The sequence below is a fragment of the Dromiciops gliroides genome, chromosome 4, assembly GCF_019393635.1.
Source record: "Dromiciops gliroides isolate mDroGli1 chromosome 4, mDroGli1.pri, whole genome shotgun sequence".
Classification (NCBI taxonomy): Eukaryota; Metazoa; Chordata; class Mammalia; order Microbiotheria; family Microbiotheriidae; genus Dromiciops; species Dromiciops gliroides.
This window is the reverse complement of record NC_057864.1, coordinates 2,802,584-2,809,200: the sequence shown is the minus strand read 5'-3', so window position 1 is coordinate 2,809,200 and position 6,617 is coordinate 2,802,584.

Sequence of the window (6,617 nt, the reverse complement as noted above, 5' to 3'; positions counted from 1 at the left end):
CCTTTGTAACTTTTCCCTTATTTATCTCCCAGACTAGTAAATGGAAGAAGCCTCTGGTCTATAGTTAGAGCTTTTATTGTTTGGAAATTACAAGGTGATGTTGATTAGAGGGATAGGAAAGTAGAAATACAAAACAAATAGTCTTAAGTCTAAGCTTAGTCTATATTCCGTATAAAACTCACCAAAAGCCCAAGGCCACCTTTGGGGGGAGAGAGCCACGTCAAGCACGTGCTGCTACAGCGAGCCAGGCCGAGTCAAACTCCAGTCTGTGCCGCGCAGCCAGCGAACCAGGAGAGCCGAAAAGACCCTACTTCCATTCTCTCCTTTCCTTTTAAGCTCGCACCCCAGAAGTGGAGTGCTTAGCAGCCGGACTGCTATGCGTAGCCCATGCACAGCTGTCGGTATCCTCCCCAAAAGGGTGGTCCTTTAAAAACTGGCGTCTTTCCATATTCACTAACTGACTGTTAAAAACTTTTTACCACGTACCACAGTGGGTTAGCAAGTCTTCTGAAATTCTTCATCTTCTAGAGTTTCTTAAGAAATTGAAAGTTTCAGTGATTTGCCAGGGTCATGGAGTCAATATGTATCAAAGGGGAAACTTGAACTCTGGTCTTCTGGGGTTGCTAAGAACTGATTGTTAGAATCATTCTCTCCAGTTAGTCCCAGCCACCAAACTAGGTCATCTTCCTTCCCACTCCTGGCTTCACTCCCTCTACCCTTCCACTTCTTGCTCTGGGAAAAGTCATCAAATAAATATTACCATTGCCGGGGCAGCTAGATGGTGCAGTGGTAAAGCACTGGCCCTGGATTCAGGAGGACCTGAGTTCAAATCCAGCCTCAGACACTTAACACTTACTAGCTGTGTGACCCTGGGCAAGTCACTTAATCCTCATTGCCCTGCAAAATATATATATATATATATATATATTACCATTGCCTCTGGAAAGGACCCATCGTTCTATGCCCTTTGGCTCTCCTCAACATCCCTGTGACTTAACCCTTCCCTGGCCAGCACTCCCCTTTATGGCTTAGGTGCCCCAATTACACTGTAGGTTCCTCAAGGCAAGAACTCTCTCTCTCTTTTGTATTTGTATTCCCAGGACTTAGTACAACACTTGGACACATAGCAAGACTTTAATAAATAGGTTTTGTTTGTTTGTTTCCTTCATTCACTCACATCTAACCCCAAGACTTACTTTCTATCTACTATATCACGTTGCCTCACATTTCTCCACTTTTGAAGAATGAAATTACCTTTAAGGCATAACAAAAATTATTAAGTTGACTAAATAAATGAAATTAAATATGAAATTGTCATATGGAAAATAATGTTTGAATCACATATCTTTAATAACATGATACCCATAGGTACATACAGAGAGAGGAACTCTCACAAATATCAGATCAAAAGCCATTTCTCATGATGTGAACAGTTTTCAAGAGAATAAATGTCAACTGTCAGCAACCATATGAAAAATAGCTAATATAAAAACAAATGCAAATTAAGCAATTCTGAGATCTTATCTCATGCCCAACAAAATGGGAACATTTATAAATTATGGAAATAACTGCAGTCTCTCCTCCCCCTGTCCCACCTTCTGCTCTGAGAACTATGATCAGATTAACAGGACCATAGCCTTCACACTTATTGTTCTACTCACCATCTTTGGAATTTCCCAGATCTTAACTCTGCCTGGGCACTACTCCCTTGTATGAGTCGTCCTCTACCATTAACATGTAAGCTTCCATGAGGACAGGCACTGTATCACTTTTGCTTTTGGATCCCCAGTACTTACCCTCATTCTTGACATATAATAAGCAATAAATGCTTTCCATTAATTCGTTCATTCATAGTCAATAGTGGAAGGACTATAGGAAGACAAACATGAGAATTCTTTGCAGTGGAGCTGGAAATTGTTCCAACTGTGCTTGACAAGTATTTGAAATCAAGCAAGCAAAAAGGGACTAACTTGTTCCTATCTGCTGAAATATGGTCCCCTCTTTGCCTCAAAGAGCTCAAAGAAAAAAAAAAAAAGTGAAATCCAGTTTGACAACACATTGTTCATAATATTTAAAAAAACTTTATTATTTATTTTTAACATTTTTTGAGTTTCAATTTTTTGCCTCCCTTCAGACCCCACTAACCCATCAAGAAGATAAGTGAAGTGATATAAATTATACATATGAAGCCCTACAAAACATATCCCCATATTAGCTATGTTGCCCCCAAAAAACAAGAAAAAAAGCAAAAGCAAAAAAAGTAAAGAAAGTTTAAAAAGTATACTTCAATTTGCACTCAGAGTTCATTAGTTTTCATTTTAGAGGTGGATAGCATTTTTCATCATGAGTCCTTCAGAATTGTCTTGGATCATTGTAGTTAAGTTTTTCACAGTTGATCATCATTACAATGTTGTTGCTGTATGCAATGACCTGGTTCTGCTCACTTCACTCTGAATCAACTCATCACTTCCCCAGTTTTTCTGAAATCATCCCCCTCATTATTTCTCATGGCATAGTAGTATCTCATCACAACTACATACCACAACTTGCACAGCCATTCCCTAATTGATTTCCAGTTCTTTGCCATGACAAAAAGAGCTGCTATAAATATTTTTGTTATGCTTTCTTTGAGAGACAGACCTAGCAGTGTTATTGCTGGGTTAAAGGGCATGACTTTTTTTTAATGTGAACAAGTAGCAAAGATTTTTTTTTTATTCTGGTTAGAGATGTGAAACCTATTTATGGAATAATATATCACATGCTTAATAAAAAAATTGGAAAGTCTGGCTATCAGTCCTTTTCATTTTTAAAAAAAATTTTTTTTGTGCAACAAACATTTATTTTGTTTTTTCCAGTTACATGTAAGGGTAGTTTTCAACATTTATTTTCATAAGATTTAGAGTTCCAAATTTTTCTTCCTCCCTCCCTTTCCTCCCTGCTCCAGAAGACATCAATCCATCTGATATAGGTTATATATGTGCAATCCACAAGTGCTCTTTTTATCAGTTCTTTCTATGGGGGTGGATAGTAAGCTTTGTCATTAGTCCCTTGGGATTTTCTTGAATCATTGTATTGCTGAGAGTAGTTAGGTCATTCACAATTGCTCATAGAACAATACTGCTGTCACTATGCACAATGTCCTCCCAGTTCTGCTCACTTCACTATACATCATTCATATGAGTCTTTCCATGTTTTTCTGGTATCATCCTGTTTGTCATTTCCTACAGCACAATACTATTCCACTACAATCATATACCACAGCTTCTTCAGTCATTCCTCAATTGATGGACATTCCCTTGTTTCTTAGCCAGCACAAAGAGTTGCTATAAATATTTTTTGTACAATTTCCCCCCTTTTCTCTTTTTCACGGTTACTATTGTTAACTATTTCCCTCCATTCTATTCCTTTCCCCATGATATTTACTCTATTATCTATCTTCTTTCACCCTATCCCTCTTCAAAAGGGATTTGCTTATGACTCTCCCCTTCCCCAATCTGCCCTCCCTTTTGCCCTTCTCTCTTTATCCCCTTCCTCTCCTATTTTCCTGGAGGTTTAGGTAGATTACTCCACCCAATTGAGTATGTATGTTATTCCCTCCTAGAGCCAATTCTGATGAGATTAAGGTCTTTGAGCCAAGTCTGATGAGTGGGGGCAGCTAGGTGGCGCAGTGGATTAGAGAGAGCACTGGCTCTAGAGTCAGGAGTCTGAGTTTGAATCCGGCCTCAGATACTTGATACTATCTGTGTGACCCTGGATAAGTCACTTAACCCTCATTGCACCACAGAAAAACAAGCAAAAACACCCCAATTCTGATGAGTGTTAGACTCATTTTATTAGTCCTTTTTAAAAGAAGATTGGTATTTAAATAAAGAAGGAAGTAAATAATTTCCAGTTGTAAAAAGTCTTCTGCTTAGGTCCATACTTATCAGCAAGGTTTTCTTGTTGGTAGTAGGGGGATTTTTAACAAAGTAATCATATGACACTATTCAAAACTTTTTCCATTGATATTTTTGAGTTATGATCCCACATGCTGTTTGCTTAACAAACAATCATTGAACATTGACAACTGATAATAGTTTAACATTTACATGAAGTCCTTTCCATGGTACTCATTTCTTTAGGTTTAATTGCATTCATTGCAAAAAAGGCCATTGTCAGTGTTAAAAACAAATAATAATTTTTATTTGAAGTTTGAATTCCCAATTCTATCTCTACTTCCCTTCCTCCCCTCCCCACTCCAGGCAGTAGGCAATTAGATATAGGTTTTACATGTGCAATCATGTAAAACATTTCCATATTAGTCATTTTGTATAAGAAAATGAATAAAAGAAAAAATGAATGAAAGAAAATGAAAAATAGCATGCTTTGGTCTGAGTTCAATCAATATCAGGTCTTTCTTTGGAGGTGGATAGTCTGCTTCATCATGAGTCCTTTGGGATTGTCTTAGATCATTGTATTACTGAGAATAGCTAAGTCCTTCACAGTTCTTCAAACAACAGTGCTGTCAGTGCTCATAACATCAGCCTGGTTCTGCTCACTTCACTCTATGTCAATTCTGTTGCATTGAAAACAATTACTATAGACACCAGTTTGGGTTAAACATATTATTAATTTAGCAATATTATATCAGTGATATAAATTATTGACCATGTGTCTCCCTAATTTCTCATGGTGTCAGGCCATGTGATAGAGAAATTGGGGAGAGAGCTTCAGGATGCCAATTAGTGAGAACAGGAGAGAAGCCACAAAAGACCCATGATGTCTCCCAGAGAGACAGCATGTGGTCTCAAGTAGACCCAAGAGAGAAAGCAAGAGAGACAGAGACCCTGTGGTCCCAGAAAGTCAGGAGAGAGTGAGAATGAGACAGAGACCATGTGGTCTCAGAGAACCAAGAGAAACCCAGAAGATGCCCCCAAAGCCCTCATATGGCATTTTCCAATGGTTTTTATCCTTTTGTGACAGAGGCAGATCATTATTCATTCGTTAACATCATTTAACTCTATCAGTTGATGTGACTTGAAGGGGGTCGACATTAAAATGAACTCTAGGGATGACATCAGGGAAAAAATGCAAAAAAAAAAAAAAAAAACCTAACCCTCATTCAAGGTGTGCTTTAATCCCATCAGTCCTTGAACAATCTGGACAAAAGAAAATAACTTCATGGGGCAGCAGGTTGGCGCAGTGGATAGAGCACCGGCCCTGGATTCAGGAGGACCTGAGTTCAAATGCAGCCTCAGACACTTAACACTTACTAGCTGTGTGACCCTGGGCAAGTCACTTAACCCCAAATGCCTCACAAAAAAAAATCTATCTCCATTCCTTTTGTTCCCTTGGGTTCGTCCCATATGAGATTTGATGAAGTTTCTTAAGATGAACTGACTTTCTGTAGTGTGTATGGGGTGGGGGTGGGGGTGGGGAGAAGGACCCAACCCTAGGTCCCCAAGAAATGGATTATTAATAATTATTTTCAGGGGGCAGCTAGGTGACACAGTGGATAAAGTACCAGCCCTGGATTCAGGAGTACCTGAGTTCAAATCCGGCCTCAGACACTTGACACATACTAGCTGTGTGACCCTGGGCAAGTCACTCAAGCCCCATTGCCCCGCAAAAAAAATATATATATATATATATATTTTTTTTTTCTCACAGTTCATATGTCTTTCCAGGCCTTTCTGAAATTATCCTGCTTCTCATTTCTTTCTTTTTTTTTTTTTTGGTGAGGCAATTGGGGTTAAGTGACTTGCCCAGGGTCACACAACTAGTAGGTGTTAAGTGTCTGAGGCTGGATTTGAACTCAGGTCCTCCTGAATCCAGGGCCAGGGCTCTATCCACCGCGCCACCTAGCTGCCCCTGCTTCTCATTTCTTATAGCATAATAATATTCCATCACTATCATAAAACCACAGCTTATTTAGCCATTTCCTAATCGATGGGCATCCCTTTGATTTCTAATTCTTAGCCACTACAAAAAGTGCTGCTATAAATATTTTTGTACAAATAGGTCCTTTTCTCTCTTTTTTGGATGTCTTTGGGATATAAACCTAACAGTGGTACTGTTGGATCAAAGGGTATGCACAATTTTATATGCCTTTGGTCATAGTTCCAAATTGCTCTCCAAAATGGTTGGATTAATTCACAACTACACCAACAGTAGATTAGTGTCCCAGTTTTCCCACATCCCCTCCAACATCTAATATTTTCCCTTTTTTTGTTATATTTGCCACTCTGATACATATGAGGTGGTACCTCAGAAATATTTTAATGTGCATTTCTCTGATCAATAGTGACTTAGAGCATTTTTTCATATGGCAATAGATAGCTTTGATTTCTTCATCAGAGAGCTGCCTGTTCATATCCTTTGACCATTTATCAATTGAGGAATGACTTATATTTTTATAAATTTGACTCAGTTCTCTATATATTTGGGAAATGAGGCCTTTATCTGAGATATTTGTTGCAAAAATTCTTTCTCAATTTTTTTTGCTTTCCTTATAATTTTGGTTGCAATGGTTTTGTTTGTGCAAAAGCTTTTAAATTTTATATAATCAAAATTATCTATTTCATATTTCATAATGATCTCTATATCTTCTTTGGTACTAAATTGTCCCCTTATCCATA